At 36.0% G+C, this 20,949-nt stretch overlaps 1 long non-coding RNA gene across 2 annotated transcripts in view; it reads right to left on the reverse strand.

Annotated features, from left to right (window-relative positions):
- Positions 1-20,949, reverse strand: part of LOC141421589 (uncharacterized) — a 123,470-nt gene that overhangs the window by 65,655 nt on the left and 36,866 nt on the right. For both annotated transcript variants that reach the window (XR_012446177.1, XR_012446176.1), the window contains exon 2: positions 12,047-12,146. This is a non-coding gene — a long non-coding RNA (uncharacterized lncRNA). The remainder of the gene's footprint in view (positions 1-12,046; positions 12,147-20,949) is intronic.

The raw sequence follows: 20,949 nt of genomic DNA on the forward strand, positions 1-20,949 counted from the left end.
GAACACAGTATATTTATTCAGAGCTTGCTATACCAAGGGAATAAATCTCTGTTATTTAGACTTGGTAGAGACTGAAAGGAGGCAGAGAGAAGGAAAACTTCATTAGTGAGACATAGAGGAAGAGCAAGAGTGAGAGCAAGAAAGGGGGGGGAGTTTCAGTATGCTGTGACTGTGGGCTACTGGTATAGGGAAGCTAGATGTGAGCTAATGAGAAGTAAACTGACTCTGTGATTGGTTTTAGGAGGATATTTGGGTTAATCTGGTAGATCCTGAGTTGAAAGAAATGGAAAACTTGGCAATAATTGAGGAAGTCTTGTCTCTTCTAGACAAATTGCACTGGAATTTTTGCATTGACTTCCCAGGCTAGCTGCTACTGATATTGTGTGCTATACATAGCCTACCTATTTACATATTAACCTTTTCAATGCATTTCCCCATGTAAACATTTACCAAAGTTGGTCATATTTCAGACTTACTTAGCTAGAATGCAATTATATTTTTCTGGGACAGATCAATATAATCATACTACTAAGCAGGCCCACATAAGATCAGTCAATCCTCTCCAAAGAAATAGAACCAAACAAAACAGGCATAAAGACCAATTGAACAGACCAGAAGACCTAGATATGAATCCAGACAACTACACGCACCTATTTTTTGACAAAGGTGCCCAAACATGCAATGGAGAAATGACAGCCTCTTTAAAAAATGTAACTGGGAAAACTGGATGTCTGCAAACAGAAAACTAAAACTAGATCCAAGTATTTCACCCCATAAAAATATTAACTCAAAGTGATTTAAAGACCTTAATAAGGTTGAATGTTATATATTCACGATTGTATAGAAGGTGCATCAACCATATTCACCTTCTTTACTTTCTTCATTTACTCTCCCCCTTCTGTTGGTTCCTTCCCCTTATTGTGACCTGTTTTACATTCTTCTCCTTCACTGTTTATTCAATTGATTATTCAGTAGTATTTTTGCCTTGTAATTTTTACCTGCCCATACTCAAACTTTTCCCGCTGTTCCGTATTGTTCAGCAGTTTTCAGTGTGTTTCCTTGTGACTTGTTCCTGTACAGATGTGATGTATCTCATTATTATTCATGATCTTTCTTTCCTTCTTTTTCTCCTTCTTTAGTGTCCTCTACCAGTCCCACTTTTGGGTACATGTTCTGTATATATTTATATGTATATATGATATTGCTTATATTTGTATTGGACCTATATTCCACACATGAGAGAGAATATGCAGCTTTTTGAACCTGGTACCTTCACTTAAGATGATGTTCTTCAGTTCCATTCATCCTGAAACCAACAAAATATCATTCTTTATGGCTAAGTAAAATTCCATTGTATATAAATATCACATTTTCTGTGGGGCCTCATGGCTCTTTCCATGGTATGGCTATTATGAATGGTGCTGCAATTGATATGGGTATGCAGGTGTCTTTTCTTGAGGCCTGACTCACAATACTTTGAGTTTATACCTAAGAGTAGCATCGCTGGATCCTATGGTAGTTCTATTTTTATATATATGGAAATATCACAATGAAACTCCCTGTACAGCTATCATAAAGAAACAAAAATATCTTTTTAAGAAAATGAACAGGAAGTCAAAAGAAGTCCTGTGTGGGGGTTGGGAGGGATGAGGGCATGAAGAAAGGAGGAAAATGATAGAAGAACTGTATTTAGCTATGATATATTGTAAGAAGTTTTGTAATGTCATAATGCACCCCAGTACAATAATAAAAAAGTATAAAAAGGAAGGATGAATGGCAAATATGTCAGAAATACAATGTATTCATGTATGAAAACGGTACAATGAGCCCTGTTGAAACTGTTCTAAGGAAGATGAGGTGGGGGATAAGGAAAAAGTTGGGAGGGGGTGAATCTAAGGTAGATTGTAAGCACTTTTGTAAATGTCATAATGACCCCTGGCACAAATATAATACACTAACAAATAAAAAAATAAAGATGTTTGAGTCACATTTTAACTTCCATTCACATTTTCTTTATTTGTAAAATGATGAAAATATAACTATATTCGTAATATTTGTAAAATTCAAAAATGGGAGACCGGAAAGATGGCAGCTAGAGGGAGGAAGCAGAAAGCGAGCCTCCTATAGTGAAATCTTGGAGAGATGCTGGAGACACACTTTGCAGGCATAATCACTGAGGAAAGGCATAACTTTGACCCCTCCACACCTCCAGCCAGCACAGAGAATCTCCACTTCACGTTAAATGGAGAAATGAAGAGGGCCCCCGGGGCTGCCAGTGGGCACCCACTGGGAAGACACAGACCAGGTGAGCTTTGCGGTACTGTGGTACTCCCACAGACAAGCCTGGGCCAGAGCAGCATAGCCCCCTGGACAGACTGACCTCCACCCGGGGGAAAAAAAAAGAGAAACTGAGTAATAAGCAATAAGAACAATAAAGACACGTGGGAAAGAGGGTGGGGCGCACTGAGCGCTGAAGATTGGGGGAAGGGAATCCTTCCCAGGACTGTAAATAAACAAGCCGGGCAGGCCGGAGAGCCTCTGGCGGGAGCGGGGGCACACACCCAGCAACCAGGAGCGGGAAAGCTTGTGAGAGTGGTGGAGGGAGAAAAACTCCACAGGAGAGGAGGGAAGACCCACTTCCCACTTGAACTGTAAATAAACATGGTGGCCGGCAGGAGCAGCAGCACCGCCCAGTAAGCAGGAGCAGGAAAGCTTGTGAAAGTGGCAGTGGGAGGAAAACTGCACAGGAGAAGGGGGAAGACCCACCTCCCACATGAACTGTAAATAAACACGCAGGCCTGACAACGTGGGGGCAGTGTCACCTTTCCCAGTGCTTGGAAAGGGGAAAGGCTGTAGCAGAGGCTCCCGCACAGGAGAACTCTGAACAAACAAAGACTGTGGGACCAGGTGAGTGCTAGCTCACCCCAGAGATCTGCATAAATAACGCCGCCAGCTACAGGCTGAGAGCAGCAGGCAGGCAAGCCACAGTTGCAGATACCACTCTCAGAACTGTCTCCAGACTCTTTTTTTTCTTTTTCTCCCTACCTTTGATGAGAGAACAACCAAATTACACCTGCAAGCTGAAAAACTTACTGAAACTGTATTGCATTTGAACTTGGGACACTTGGTGGGGCTTTTTTTTTTTTTTTTTTGGTTGTGTGTGTGAGTGTGTAGTTTTGTTCTACTTTATGCATCCCCTTTGATGAGACAACTACAGAACAACATCTGAGGCACCAACTCCAGGACTGGAGATTGAGACGAACACCCAAATTATTAAGACTGAAACTGCATTGCCTATAAACTTGGAAGTTTTTTTTTTTTTTTAATTTTCTATTTTCCATTTTATTTTAATTCATTTTTATATAGAGATATTTCTTTCATTTACTTAGTTTTTAATTTTTTTATCTTTCATTTTCAATCCTCTCTCTGTCTCTCTAATGTCTGTTCAGCTTATTGTCGATTAGTACACTAACACTCCCTATTTATACCTTTGAAACTTTCTAGTATGATACCTTGTTCTGCTTTCTCCCTCTTGTCTGTATATTTGTTTTCCCCTTTTCTTTAACTTCTTCCTTTCCATCTCAGCTCACCCTTCCATTCTAAATATTACCATTGTTATTATTACAAGCTAGAAAATACTTAATTGTACACAGTACAGGGACAGTAACAACACCAAAGACAATGATGGGAAGACAGAAAAAACAGGGAAACCAGTTTCCCCACAGCAAAAAATTAGTACAGGAACCAGAAGGGAATGAAGACAGCAGAAACTTGGATCCAGACTCCAACAAAATGAAGATAAACTATGCCAAAGGACCCAATGAAGCCCACAAGAATAATTTAAAAGAAGACATACTACAAGTACTCAATGAGAATTTTATAGAGATGATACTGGATAGGGTCAACCAAAATGTACAGGAGATAAAGAAGGACATTCCATACTAATAAAAGGGGAAATAGACCAAAAGGAAATAATAATCATCAATCTGTATGCACCCAATGTCAACGCCCCCGATTTCATCAAACATACCCTGAAAGACCTAAAAGCATATATAAACGCCAACACAGTGCTTGTGGGAGACTTTAACACCCCATTATCATCAATAGATAGGTCATCCAAACAAAAAATCAATAAAGAAATCCAAAATCTAAAATATGCAATAGATCAAATGGACATAGTAGATGTCTACAGAACATTTCATCCAACCTCTACACAATATACATTCTTCTCAGCAGCCCATGGAACCTTCTCCAAAATAGATCATATCCTAGGGCACAAAGCATGCCTCAGCAAATATAAGAAAATAGAAATAATACTGTGCATACTATCTGACCACAATGCAGTAAAAGTAGAATTCAACAACAAAAGTAAAGACAAAAAACATGCAAACAGCTGGAAACTAAATAACTCATTACTTAATGAAGAATGGATCATTGATGAAATAAAAGAGGAAATTAAAAAGTTCCTGGAAGTCAATGAAAATGAAAACACAAACTACCGGAACCTGTGGGACACAGCTAAGGCAGTCCTGAGAGGAAAGTTTCTAGCCATGAGTGCATATATTAAAAAGATTGAAAGATCCCAAATCAATGACCTAATGATACATCTCAAACTCCTAGAAAAACAAGAACAAGCAAATCCCAAAACAAATAGAAGGAGAGAAATAATAAAAATAAGAGCTGAAATCAATGAAATAGAAACAAAAAAATCCATACAAAGAATTAATGAAACAAAAAGTTGGTTCTTTGAAAAAATAAACAAGATCGATAGACCTCTGGCAAACCTGACTAAAATGAGGAGAGAAAAAACCCAAATTAGTAGAATTAGGAATGCAAAAGGGGAGATAACAACAAACACCATGGAAGTGCAGGAAATCATCAGAGACTACTTTGAGAACCTATATTCAAATAAATTTGAAAATCTAAAAGAAATGGACAGATTTCTAGATACATATGATCATCCAAAACTGAACCAAGAGGAAATTAATCACCTGAATAGACCTATAACACAAAATGAAATTGAAGCAGCAATCAAGAGTCTCCCCAAAAAGAAAAGTCCAGGACCTGATGGATTCTCTGCTGAATTCTATCAGACCTTTAAAGAAGAACTGATACCAACCCTCCTTAAACTGTTCCACGAAATAGAAAGGGAAGGAAAACTGCCAAACACATTTTATGAAGCCAGTATTACACTTATACCAAAACCAGGCAAAGACACCTCCAAAAAGGAGAACTATACGCCAATCTCCTTAATGAACATTGATGCAAAAATCCTCAATAAAATAATGGCAAACCGAATTCAGCAACACATCAAAAAGATTATTCACCACGACCAAGTAGGCTTCATCCCAGGGATGCAGGGGTGGTTCAACATACGAAAATCAATAAACGTAATAAGCCACATTAACAGAAGCAAAGACAAAACCCACTTGATCATCTCAATAGATGCAGAAAAAGCCTTTGATAAGATCCAACATCATTTCATGATAAAAGCTCTAAGAAAACTAGGAATAGAAGGAAAGTTCCTCAACATTATAAAAGCTATATATGACAAACCTACAGCCAGCATTATACTTAACGGAGAAAAACTAAACCCATTCCCTCTACAATCAGGAACCAGACAAGGATACCCACTATCTCCACTCCTATTCAACATAGTACTGGAATTCCTCGCCAGAGCAATTAGGCAAGAAGAAGGAATAAAAGGAATACAAATAGGTAAAGAAACTGTCAAAATATCCCTATTTGCAGATGACATGATCCTATACCTTAAAGACCCAAAAAACTCTACTCAGAAGCTTCTAGACATCATCAATAGCTATAGCAGGGTAGCAGGATATAAAATCAACATAGAAAAATCATTAGCATTTCTATACACTAACAATGAGCAAACGGAAAAAGAATGTATGAAAACAATTCCATTTACAATAGCCTCAAAAAAAAATCAAATACCTAGGTGTAAACCTAACAAAAGATGTGAAAGACCTCTACAAGGAAAACTATACACTTCTGAAGAAAGAGATTGAGGAAGACTATAGAAAGTGGAGAGATCTCCCATGCTCATGGATTAGTAGAATCAACATAGTAAAAATGTCGATACTCCCAAAAGTAATCTACATATTTTATGCAATTCCCATCAAAATTCCAATGACATTCATTAAAGAGATTGAAAAATCTACTGTTAAATTTATATGGAAACACAAGAGGCCATGAATAGCCAAGGCAATACTCAGTCAAAAGAACAATGCTGGAGGTATCACAATATCTGATTTCAAACTATATTACAAAGCAATAACAATAAAAACAGCATGGTACTGGCACAAAAACAGACATGAAGACCAGTGGAACAGAATAGAAGACCCAGATATAAAGCCACACAACTAAAAGCAACTTATCTTTGACAAAGGAGCTAAAAATATACGATGGAGAAATAGCAGCCTCTTCAACAAAAACTGCTGGGAAAACTGGTTAGCAGTCTGCAAAATACTGAAACTAGACCCATGTATATCACCCTATACCAAGATTAACCCAAAATGGATCAAGGATCTTAATATCAGACCACAAACTCTTAAGTTGATACAGGAAAGAGTAGGAAATACTCTGGAGTTAGTAGGTATAGGTAAGAACTTTCTCAACGAAACCCCAGCAGCACAGCAACTAAGAGATAGCATAGATAAATGGGACTTTATAAAGCTAAAAAGCTTCTGTTCATCAAAAGAAATGGTCTCTAAACTGAAGAGAACACCCACAGAGTGGGAGAAAATATTTGCCAACTATGCATCAGACAAAGGACTGATAACCAGAATATATAGGGAACTTAAAAAACTAAATTCTCCCAAAACTAATGAACCAATAAAGAAATGGGCAAGTGAACTAAACAGAACTTTCTCAAAAGAAGAAATTCAAATGGCCAAAAAACACATGAAAAAATGCTCACCATCTCTAGCAATAAAGGAAATGCAAATTAAAACCATGCTAAGATTCCACCTCACTCCTGTTAGAATAGCCATCATCAGCAACACCACCAACAACAGGTGTTGGTGAGGATGCGGGGGCAAAAGGAACCCTCTTACACTGTTGGTGGGAATGTAGACTAGTACAACCACTCTGGAAAAAAATTTGGAGGCTACTTAAAAAGCTAGACATTGATCTTCCATTTGATCCAGCAATACCACTCTTGGGGATATACCCAAAAGACCGTGACACAGGTTACTCCAGAGGCACCTTCACACCCATGTTTATTGCGGCACTATTCACAACAGCCAAGTTATGGAAGCAGCCAAGATGCCCCACCACTGACGAATGGATTAAGAAAATGTGGTATCTATACACAATGGAATTCTATGCAGCCATGAAGAAGAACGAAATGTTATCATTCGCTGGTAAATGGATGGAATTGGAGAACATCATTCTGAGTGAGGTTAGCTTGGCCCAAAAGACCAAAAATCGTATGTTCTCCCTCATATGTGGACATTAGATCTAGGGCAAACACAACAAGGGGATTGGAATTGAGCACATGATAAAAGCAAGAGCACACAAGGAAGGGGTGAGGATAGGTAAGACACCTAAAAAATTAGCTAGCATTTGTTGCCCTTAACGCAGAGAAACTAAAGCAGATACCTTAAATGCAACTGAGGCCGGTAGGAAAAAGGGAACAGGTACTAGAGAAAAGGTTAGATCAAAAAGAATTAACCTAGAAGGTAACACCCACGCACAGGAAATCAATGTGAGTCAATGCCCTGTATAGCTATCCTTATCTCAACCAGCAAAAATCCTTGTTCCTTCCTATTATTGCTTATACTCTCTTTACAACAAAATTAGAAATAAGGGCAAAATAGTTTCTGCTGGGTATTGGGGGGGGATGGAGTGGGTTGTAAGGGACGGGGTGAGGGTAGGGGGGAGAAATGACCCAAGCATTGTATGCACATATGAATAATAAATAAATAAATAAATAAATAAATAACACACATATCTATAAAAAAAAAGAACACATGGCAAATGCTAGACAGCAATGCCAGCAGAATGGGGATTATGAGTGGGGAAATTGTGGCCAGCGGTCTTCAGTGACCAGGGTGCTCAGCACAGGGCAGTCATGCAATAGTGTCCACTGAGGGAATGAATCTTGAGTCATTCAGAGACAAAAAAAAAAAAAAAAAAAAGAATTAACCTAGAAGGTAACACCCACGCACAGGAAATCAAAGTGAGTCAATGCCCTGTATAGCTATCCTTATCTCAACCAGCAAAAACCCTTGTTCCTTCCTATTATTGCTTATACTCTCTCTACAACAAAATTAGAAATAAGGGCAAAATAGTTTCTTTTGGGTATTGGGTGGGGGAGAGGGAGGAGGCGGAGTGGGTGGTAAGGGAGGGGGTGGGAGCAGGGGGGAGAAATGAACCAAGCCTTGTATGCACATATGAATAATAAAAGAAAAAGGAAAAAAAATTCAAAAATGTAACTTACTAATGCAAGGGTAATGATGCTAAGAAAAGTACAAAAAACAAGAATTCCAAAATATGAATAAGAGAAAATTTGGCCCCTGACATCCTGAACACTGACACATGTTTTATGAAAAAGGTGTCCTTCTCCATAACAATAATTTCAAAGTTTAGCTCTACACATGAGAATTGGAAATTTTGAATCAATGGCATGCATTCTGAGGCAAGAAAATGTCTGCAAAATTCACAACACTCTGATGATAAAAAAATTATGAATGAGCTTTGAAATATTAAAAAAGAAATAGAGACAGTAGGATATATAGGGATATGTGTGGGGATAGGGGGATGTAAGTATCATTTACTTCACGAAATTATTTTATGTACACAGATTTATTTCTGAAATATTTGGGACATGTTGGTGCTTGGAACCCTCAAGCAAGAGTTGATACCACAGGCTTTAAGGGAGCATTCCTTTTTTCCTCAGCAAAATCTCAGTTTTGCTCCTAAGGCTTTTCAAGTGACACGATAAGGCCCACCTATGTTATTGAAAAAAATCTTCTTTATTTAAAGTCAACTAATTGCAGATGTTATAAACCTATAAAACACTATCTCAGGCACACCTAAACTAGTGTGTGAATGACTGGGTCCTGTAGTTCACCTCAGTTGACACACATTATAAGGTATAATCTAGGTGTATCCTTTCTATTTATTTCTCTTCCTAAAATGAAACCTTTATCACATCAAGTGAAGTTTTTACTTGGCTTTTTTGTTGGTCTTGATTTTCCCTATGTAATTTTTTTAAAGATATGATAGAGTTCTTTATAAATTATATATTATGACTGTTATTACCTCTACATTTGAAAAGAAATTTAATATAATTATGATGAACCAGCACCCTTTTTGGAGATACTTCTTTTCATAAAAACATTTGTCTGGATGTAGGAAAGCAGGTGCATCACTATTTTGCATTCTAACATTTTTCTTATTATATAAAGAGACTAAGAATTTAAATTATGACAGGTGCACTTAAATGCCATTAGTCTTATCCTAATCAGATACAAAATTACACGTAAGTAATTTTTGTTAAAATTCTAGAGACTTTATGATTATTTTTCATTGTATTTTCATGTGTAATAAGATGCAAAATAATAGAATTGATGACGTTCCAGAAGAAACATGTCAAAATATAGATTAGTGGAAACATTTTTGTAAGTGGTGCAGAAATCAGGTGGTAAGGCTAAAGACAAAGGGCATCCCCTGAACACTGCCTTCAGCACAACATGGAAAGCCCTAGAACCAGCAGAGGGCTGGGATTTTCTACTAGGCAACAGTACTCAGCCATACTCTAAATAGAGTTTAATGCCACTGGTTAAATTTTATTAACTCTTCATTTCATTGCCTCTTATTTTTGTTTTTTGCTTTACTAAGATTTTCCCATTGCTAGTACAATATAAAAGCTATTCCACATTCAAACATGCCAACAAAACTCTGAAAATATTCTCATATAAACCTAAAAAGCAAATGTATTTTCTATACATGTATGAATATGGAATGCTGAAACCTGTGGAAGTCATTTTAAGAAATCAGAAGTGGAAGAAGGAAAATAATGGAGGGGATGAATCTAACTGGGGTATATTGTATGAATATGTGGAAAAGTTACAACAAAACCCCCTGTACCACTATTATGTACTAATAAAAACATTAAAATAGATACTATTTTTGGAAAAAAAGACACATGGTAAAGACCAAGGCAGACCTATAGATTAAAAGGAAAGTTATTTCCATTGTACAATGTCCAAATTATTGAGAGATTTTTACAGTGTGAGTAGGATTATAAACTTACTAAACATTCCTCTTAAAGCACAATAAAATTTATTTCCTTTCATTGTTCCATTCATAAGAGAGAAAGTTCCTATGTAAATATAACTGTATAGTTATCTAAATTTAGACAATATCTGATGCTCTTCTCAGAAGAATAGTAACATATGGGAACAAAAGTCCCCAAAGTTAGAAATTCATTTTGCAGCATTGTCATTTTATATGATCTTCATAATAATGCAAAAGTGTGACCTAAGGAGAGAGCAATAAAATTACTCTCTACTATAATTTTTTAAAATGTGTTATTGTAGAATGTAAGGGTAGGAATAAAGATGAATACCAAGAACAAAGATGTGTGTGGTAGTGAAGACGAGAGGGCAGAGAAGAATGCATCCAATTGGGTTTTTTTTTTTTTCAAGTACCACAACCAAGGTACCATAGAAAAGAGGGGAAACTTAGATTAAACCTGCTGTTTGATTAGAGTGTGACACTCCAAATAAATAGGTTTTCAATGTCACTGGAGTGTTCAATTTACATGGTCCAACCAGGTATTTAGAAAAGAATTGGAAAAAGGTTTTGTTCTTCTAGAGCCATTTGAACAGGAATTAGGAAAATAGTATCCATGAAAACAATGAGTGATTGCACTTGCAAGTAACTGCCCTACAAACAGATATTCTTTGAACTCACAGTATTTTCATAAAACCCCTACTTTGCTAAACTTGAGTTCATTCTTTTTTTTAAGGTGTAAAATTTGAATCTGTGAGCCAAGCGGAATGTCAGTGCCAATAGGAAACCTAGTTGGCAAAAGTTCATAGAATATTGCATTGACTTGAACACACGGGTGGGGATGCTTCTGGAAAAGGGAGTTCCTGGGATGTTTCCTGAATACCTCCCTGGCAGTGATACTTCAAATCTCAGAATGGGGCCATGTACATAAATCTGCACTCTCAGTCATCCATTTCTTATAACCTCTGAATTGAATAAAGAATTGTTTTGGAAAACCTTGCCAACTTACAAGATTCTGAAAACCTTTTGAATTACTTAAATACATAATTTTAGCTAGGGTTCAGTTGTAAATAGATTGTGGCCCTTTGATTGCCATCAGTCATGTAAGACATAGAGGATAAATTTTAGTCAGAAAAGCCATTCTTTAATATTACTTTACTGATGTTAAGATCAGTGATTTTTTTTTACATTTTAACTCATTTTCTCTCAATTTTTATCAATACACCTTTAAAAAGCACATGTGAAATTAGTAGCCCAAACTAAAACAAGGACAAGAGTATTTAAATTGGACGCATTATTCTTAGTAACCAGTCCCCAAATGCTGACTTTCTCAAACATTTTATTTTTCTCCCCTTTCATACATGTATCTATTTTAGTTTCCCTGCAATGCTTTTCTCTATCTCTGCACGTTAGTTAAATCTCTCAAACCACTCCCCATATTCCCAAAGGTTTAAAACCGTTATGTGAGAAATCACCTGCACCTTTGCACACACAGGTTTGTGTATCTGTAGGGAGCCCTCCTCCTGCTGACTGAAAAAAACCCCAACATCATTAGATTCTATTTTTTTAAATTAAGCTGCGGTGCCTCCTGCTGATATAATCTGATACAGAGCATAGGCAGGTCCTGCTACCATAGCAAAATTAAGTGGCAGACTCTAACAACAGGACCCTTGACAATATCAATTTAAAATGCTTTCAAATAAACACATCTCATATGAAAGATGCATAGTACTTTTTATAAAAGAACCATCAAAACACACATTTGTTGTGTATCTGCAGTACTTACTCTGGGTCCATGGAAAGAAGAGAAATGGCATGAACTCCAAGTGGCCTATCTGACAAAGAGAATCATGCAGTCACCTGGGTGAGTGTGTTTTTTTGTTCCACTGAAAGAAGAGAGAGAAAGCAAAACAAAGAGGCAAGCTAACATCAGTATAAAATCTTACAAATGAAAATTCTACCATCACAATTCATAAGATTTGCACTAGGCAAACTGGCACATTTTAGAGAATTAGGAAATTGTTGCATGATTAATGATATTTATTAAAGTGCATCTTCATGAATTTGATTTTTAAGACTTTTTAAAATTGGTAACATTAATACTCCCACTTATGCTTTGACATGGCTCCTTAAGTACAAAGGATTAACTTTACAGGAGAACACGTCCCTTGCTTATATCACCTGTGTGAGTTGAATGTAAATTCTTAAATCTATGTACTAGCTTTCTATTTCTTTGCTGTTACCAGCATTTATTCTGATGCATTTTGCATCTCCTATAGAGGACACATAATTATGTGATCATTATATTATATATTATAATATTATACTTAATATTATATTATATTAAATGTCCTTTACCATTTATTGATAATGATAGAAGAGTAGAAATGATTTTATATATACAATAGCATAATGCTATGCTTACAAACATATTAAACATACAAAGATTAAAATGGTTCTTTATACTAAGAACTAGTATAAAGTTGTTCTATGCTAAAGAAGACACTAGCATACACAAATAACAAAATAAGTTGATAAGATAATTTAGGGAATTTATTCAATATGTATCAGTTACTAAATAAATTACAATACAATAGTAATAAATCTTACTTTTTGAGTACAACCTTTGCCATTTAATGTTTCAGTGTTTTCAAATTCACTTTAAGAAATGTGCTAAGTATTCCTACAATAGGGTTTTTCTTTTCTTTTTTTTTAAATTTTCTAGTACCCAGTACATTGTCAATGTATTCAGGAATACTTTCAGTTTTATATTATCTAATCAAACCCAGAAGATAAACCAAATATATAAGATAATGGTATAAATTAAGAGGAACATAAAGGAAATTAAGAGAACATAAATTATACCATTTTTTAGACAAAGAATTACTTTAACCTAAGGCGTTGGATGAACAAGTATTGAGAGAATAACAAGACAGCTCACACCTTTAGGGCCAAGAGAGCAAAGGGAGTAAATTGAGGTTATTAAAAACTAGATGTATACAGGGACACCTCTTTGAGTTCAACCATTGTCTCTGAAAAGGAGGTGCTACTTTCCAATGTTGATGTAGCTGAGAGATTGCATCGTGTTTAGTTTAGGAATATGGAAACATCAAACCTAAGAACTGAAACCCACTGCCACTGAGTCTCTCCTTAAAAGAGGGCAATAGGCAGAGGAAGTCTCTTTACTGCAGTAGGCATTTGGGCCTCCCTCCATTGTAACTAATGGCAGAACCTGAGAGGATGCCAGCCGACACAAGAGAATCACATGTCCAGTATCACAAGGCAGAATACAGAAGGGTGAGAAAGAACCAACACACAATAGCTTAGTGACCAACACATGTGCTCTCACACACACACACACACACACACACACACACTCTCCAGTTTTTCTGAGACATCCCAGGGAATTCATATTTTGTATCCATTTTACCAGCAAACTTGTGCTAGTATAATGACAATTATTTGAGCAATCTATAGCAAAAGCTGTTTATCAAAATTGTGTCAAGTTCTCTAAACTGAACAGACCGCCCACAGAGTAGGAGAAAATATTTGCCAGCTATATATCAGACGAAGTACTAATAACCGGAATATATAGGGAACTTAAGAAACTAAACTCTCCCAAAATCAATGAACCAATAAAGAAATGGGCAACTGGACTAAACAGAATGTTTTTCAAAAGAAGAAATTCAAATGGCAAAAAAACACATGAAAAATGCTCACTATCTCTGTCCATAAAGGACATGAAAATCAAAACCACACTAAGATTCCACCTCACCCCTGTTAGAATAGCTATCATCAAAAACACCACCACCAATAAATGTTGGCAAGGATGTGGGGAAAAAAGAACTTTTGTACATTGCTGGTGGGAATGCAAGCTAGTTCAACCACTCTAGAAAACAATATGGAGGCTTCTTAAAAAACTGAACATAGATCTGTCATATGATCCAGCAATTCCACTCCTAGGGATATACCCAAAGGAATGTGACTCAGGTGACTCCAGAGGCACTTGCATACCCATGTTTATTACAGCACTATTCACAATAGCCAAGTTATGGAAACAGCCAAGATGCCCCACTACTGACAAATGGATTAAGAAAATGTGGTATTTATACATAATGGAATTTTACTCAGCCATGAAGAAGAATGAAATCTGATCATTCACAAGTGAATGGATGGAACTGGAGAACATCATCTTAAGCAAAGTTAGCCAGGCCAGAAAACCAAAAATCATATGTTCTCCCTCATACGTGGATTTTAGATCTAAAACAAATGCAGTAATATTATTAGACTTGGGTCTCACACTAAGGGGAGAACACATACAGGAAGAATAGGGAAAGGCAGAAAACCCAAAACTTGAAAGTGTTTGATGTCCCCACTGCAGAGGAGCTAATACAGTAACCTTAAAACAACAGAGGTCACTATGGGAAGGTGACCGGGAAGTAGTGAAGAAATCTGGTAGAGATGAGTCAATTCAGGTTGTAATACACATGTGCATGAAAGCAATGCTAGGAATCTCTCTGTATAGCTATCCTTATCTCAACTAGCAAAAACGCTATGTCTTTCTTACTATTGCTTATGTCTTCTTTTCAACAAAATTGGAGAAAAGGGCAGAATAGGTTCTGCCTAGAAGCAAAGGGGGGGGGGAAGCGGGGCGGAGAGGAATGGGGGTGAGGGGAATAAATGGCCCAAACAATGTATGCACATATGAAAAAATGAATAAAGGAAAAATTGTGTCAAATAAAGCCTCTGGTGGCAAATAGTTTCAAAGACAGCCACCTTTACTGTCTTTCTGCTGTTTGTCCATGCTCCTGCTCACATGAGCAATTGGAGTCTAAGTTCCTTTACTTTGACTCTGGGTTGATCTAAGTAACCAGTTCAGTGAATATGATATTAGTGGTATTCTGGGAATTCCAAGGAAGGTCACAGAAAGTTTTGCAGTATCTGCTATATTTTGTGACATGCTTGATCTTGAAACACTGCCTCCTAGAACCCAGTCACCATACTTTGGAATAACCAAGGGACACAAAGAGGTTTAACATAGGTTCCACAACAAACAGAACAACTGAAAGAAAACATTACAGAAAGTAAAATCTGCTGGACACTTATATGAACAATTACAAATAATTTAAAAAAATCAGAAGTGTCTCATCATTGATTCTGAAATTCAATCAAAAACCTGTAACATTTGTATATGAACATATGATAGACTTTTTTATACTTAAATACCTATCTAGACTTGCAAATTATCTTGAACACCTGGTCATAAATCTCAATCTTTTTCCGTGAGCATATAGGAAAATGAATAGAGAACTTCGGATATGATAAAACCATAAAGGTTTCATCATTTCCCCTCAGTTAAAAATATTCTAAAATGCTAGATCATTGATCCTTAGAATATAGCCAGAGTAACAGGCATCCTAAATTTGCATTTTATATGCTATTTGTTATTAGGATACTGATTTATATGAATGGTAATCAAATTTTAAAGATAAGCCCTTTAAAGCATTGAAAATAGACTTCATAAAAAGTAACTGTGCTGAAAAAAGCATATTCTAGTATTGCACTATTCTTCTTCCAATTTAGAAGGGATTACATTCTCTTATAGAAATCCACTAATATATTAATTTTTCAAGATATACCCTTGAAATATACCGAACTCATGTATGCCACTATTTGTCCCCAAAGAACACTGGAAACACATAAGTTATCTACAGAGTGAGTTTATTAAATTGAACAAATCATAAAATCAAAATACTTTGTATTTCCTGCTGTAAGTCACTGACGAAAGTTAGAATAATACATTATTTTAATTGAAAGTGAATTTTGGAGGTATGCCTAAAATTTGTAAAGCAATCCAATTATTATCCATCTTGATAATAATTACCTATTATCAAGGTAAAGATATGCCCTAAAGAATGAAAATAAATAACTATGAAAAATTAACTTTATTTCTGCCTGGATTTATGAATTTCAATATTGATAAACTATGTTTTATAAAAATACTATTAAATGTATTTCATATCATAACACAACTGTGTTATAACAATATAATGTATGCCATTGTGCAAATTTAAATGTATTACTGTTTCACTATTTGCTTACCTTAGGCTGTATCCATTTAGAAAATAAGACAGCTCGAAATTCTGCAATGAGTATTAACTTAGCCAAGTGCAGAAGTCCTGAACTTGGATTAACCTTGGCTGCTCATCAGAATCCCCTAGAGAAAATTTAAAATCCTTTTGCCCATTATGAACCCCAAGCAAATTAAGTCTGAATCTCTGGAGAGGAGAATCAGGCATAAGCATTTTTTAAAAACTCCCTAGATGATTCTTATGTGCTGCTGTGCTTGAATACTTCTGAGCTACAGCTCAAATAACCATGGTCCACATGAGGACAATTTCATTAAATCTTATTATCCACTCACCATTATTCTTAGCTTCTTTCTATGCTCCTCCTTTCTGTACAAAGCACAGATGGTGCTTATACTAATGATAAAATATTTAAAATTAACAAGCTACATATGAATATGATAAAATGTATTGAAAAGTTAAATGTGTCTTACCTTATTAATTAGGGAATCTTATGTTCTAGGTAAGAATGTCCCACTCACAGATGGTGCCAGAAATATTAAGTACAATAAGAATTTTAAATAAAACTTTTGAAATAAAGTATATTTTGTTGTTTTTATTGCTCTTGGAGAAGGAAGTTATACATAAGCAACAAAGTGAGATTACAATTAATTCTGCCATATTCCATATTAAAATTAGAGTTAGGGACATCAGCATGAACTAATGTTTAGCTTATAATATGGGGAGTAGGAACATAAAAAAAAATCTATATAATACATTTTTTACAAAACCCATGAATGATTCTCCAGCAACAAGCACACTCAGTGTCCAAATGTTATTACTACATTCTGTTCTCTAATAAAAGGGACCAAGGTTCCTTAGAGAAGTGATTGATTCTAGCTTTGGGGAAGAGAAAATACAAATGATCCTGGAACATCTTGTAGTACCAGAAAGTAAGAGCTGCTCAAGATATGGAGTAATGAGGTCATGCTGAAATGACAAAAGAGACAAATATAAAGAGTACCTAATGTCCAAAACAAGTAAAGCAACAAAAGAAGCAACACAATATTAAACTATAACCTAAGTACAAGACAAATAGTCATAAGACTATATTGGTATAAATAAATGACTGAATAAGTAAATGGTATGAAAGAGATGACCTTCTTACACAAGAATCCCTTTTAATAGATGTAGATATTCTCTTGAGCAGGAGTTGTACACACGCATGCACACACACACACACACACACACATTTGAGGATGAACTTGGTTTAGTAACTTACTTCCAAAGGCTAGAATAATTTTACACTGGAGAAATCTGGTAAACACCACTTTAACCAAGCAATGAAAGTTATCATTCCTGGTGACTTCAGATTTCCAATTTGCCTCCTGGTGAAATATGATGAGCAGAGTATTCCACCTCTGTGGTATTCTGCCCATCAGAATCTATCTAATCTAATGAACTTGATCTAATAAGCAGAAAATCATCACAATAACCCAGACTATATGACATTCTACAGGATACCTTGTAGGTATTTCTCAAGGCATTCAAGGTCATAAAGAATAAGACAAGCCTGAGAAGCTGTCACTGACAAGAGGAGACTAGAGAGCTGTGACAACAATGCAATGTGACACTTCACATTGGCTCCTGGAATAGAAACAGACCATGAAAGAAAATCTGTGAAATTGAAAATAAGTCTGTAAATTATTTAAAATTAATGTACTAAAGTCAGATTCATCGTTTTGACAAATATACCATGGAAACGTATGAGGTTAACAAGGGGAAAATGTGGACAAGGAACAAACAGTACATCTCTGTATCATCTTTGCTCTGTCTTCTAAAAATCAAAAAGTACTTCAAAATGCTGGTAGGGGAGAGCATGCCAGTAATTCCAGCACTCAGAAGCTGAGGCAGGAGAATCACTAGTTCAAGGACTTCCTGGGCAATGGCTACATAGCAAGACACTGTCTAACAACAACAAAAATAGAAACAACAAATTATTTCAAAATAAAAGTTCGTTAAAACTATATAATTGAAAAGATATTTCTCTGAGTATAAAAATAAATATTTAATTATCATAGACAGCTCTTTTCTCTTATTAAAGAGTATACATAAAATAAAGAAAATGTAATATCCATTGCCATTAATATCTAAACAGCACTTTTATACTAAGTAAAATTGTATTTTATAGTATTCCCCATCCTACTGCTTAAGGACATGAGTTATGCTTGTCCTGTGTATAACTAAAACTCCGTTTTGATTAATGTTCCTTTAGAGCCCTTTTCACTATGATGTGTATCTGAGAGCCTAAGTATACTAAAGCAATGGCAGAAATTCCACTGTATAAATCCTTTGTCTTCTGATAGATTTACTAGATGGAATTTTATTTCTCTCAACACCTCTTGAAACTGATTTCAATTTTGCAATGCTATTTCTTTAGAAAAAGAGTTTAGTTTAATATTGCCACTCTTTCAATATATATTATATCTGTGAAATTTTATTTAGGTCTTAGAATATATTTGGGTTAGGAAATGCTCAAGAAATTGCACTTCAACTTTATTTAAGTTTTATTTCTGCTAAACCACAGTGGGCCCAAAGATTGTGTGAAAGAAATTGCTGCATAAGATTTAAGGCTGCAGCTCATTAAGAACTAGATATGAAGTGTCAACTGAATGGGCTCTGATAATTTAAACCAAGAGGATGCTATACAGAAAATTACAGCAAATTAATAGGTGGGACATTGTTGCTCACAAATGAAACAGAACAAAGACAGTCCTGGTTTTATTTTTGTCTTTGTGTATGTACATGTGTGGTGTCCTACCTCCAACATATTTCTTTTCTCTTCATTCACTTTCTTTATATTTTCTATATCTATTTTCAAATAAGAGAATTGTACTTTTTTCCAGTCACCAACAAGTTGATAAAGACAAAGTAAATATTTTTCCCAACAATTGCCTCCATTTCTCTCTACACATCTCTAGTGATCTGCTACTTTTCAGATTCTCCAAGGAACCATGCTTCCTAGGTTTCCAACCTTGGATAACACTACTCTCATTGCTGTATATTTTGACATTAAAAAAAATGTTAACTGAGATAAGAAAAGGTTCATAATAGTTTGGAAATAGCCTAGACAAAGGGCATAATATGTTAATTGCTATAATATGATTTTGTTTCTTCTAAGAATAATTAGAAGGTCATTAACCCAGCACATTTTGATTCAAAATATAGTTCTCCAACTAGCAAAGTCAGTGTCATCAAAAGCTGGTTAGAAACAGAATTTTGTCTTCTACAGACAAAACTAATAAATTAGAAGATGCATTTCAGCCCAATAACTGCATGATTTGTTTGCACATGGGTCTAATAATAAGTGATCTTATAAAATCAAAATACATAATTGCCTGATAGCATGTCATTCCTGTAAAAGTCTTTCTTCTGTCCAGATTAATGCCTTCTGAAACACAAATTTACCCAAGTCAAAAACCTCCATCTTATCCCTGACTTCCCCATTCTTTCATTTCATGTAGCAACAATAGCTTGTAACTCTTTGCTATGTGTTATGTCCTCAGGCTCACATCACCACTTGTGTAATCTACTCTAGTCATCAGCACTACCCTTAGAATAGCAAGAAAGGGCCTTGATCTGGCCTTATATCTCAATGGTCCTTTCTCTAGAGGCTTTCATCAAATTGTTTGTGTTTCTCTGGTGGCTGATACTGACCACGGGCAATGAAGCCATCCAGGAGGGCACACAGAGACTCTTGTACTGCTCCTTTAGGCCTCAGTGCTGTTCCCTCCTTCAACCCTAAACTTGCCTCTTCCTCTCAACCCCACACCCATCATGATGTGAGGTCAACCAGATACCCCAAGGAACGTTAGTGCTTCTGACTTTGGAGTCACCCTAGGGCTCTAGCTCCTAAGAAGACTGCTCCTGCTATGAGGTGTAGTATTTATTTCATGGAGTAACATGAAAATAGGCCACCATAATGACACTGACTTATGGCTTTTACTGACTCTTTCATGGTGGACTTAGGATGAATTCAGGGCACAGGTCCAAGAGTCCACTCATCATGTTCAGGTTCCCACCCTGGTACCTCCTCCAGTATATTGCATCTGAGGGCAGTAAGATTGGCATCAAGTTATCCACTTTTCCTATGTCTGGTTTCCCCCCAGTTCAGCAACCTATGCTGTACAAATGACACCATTTTTATTCTGCCCACAGGTACCATTAGTGTCTGCTACACTGGTGTCAGTATATGAAAACCAGAGAGGCCATTCAACTTTAGAAGAAATAATAGTCTAAGAATTCACTGATTACAGCCTTAAGAATTTTAGAAGTCATAGTTCTCTGTTGACACCATAAAATAATGGAAAGTGGATTTCATATGTCCAGGAAACAAGGTATCAATCCTATTTTGCTTCATTATATGGCAAGATTTGCATTTGTATCACCATCAACTAAGCAGAGTAACCCTATTAGTGCCTGTCATCGGAAGCCAGCACTCATGATGAATGGCACAGTGCTGTGACGAATGACGGAACCCACATTAGATAAATGATAGCAAACTGCAGAGCCAAGAAAATCCATAACATTTGGTAAAATTTGTTCCTAAGAGCCATGGTGT

Source organism: Castor canadensis, chromosome 3 (genome assembly GCF_047511655.1).
Source record: "Castor canadensis chromosome 3, mCasCan1.hap1v2, whole genome shotgun sequence".
NCBI lineage: Eukaryota > Metazoa > Chordata > Mammalia > Rodentia > Castoridae > Castor > Castor canadensis.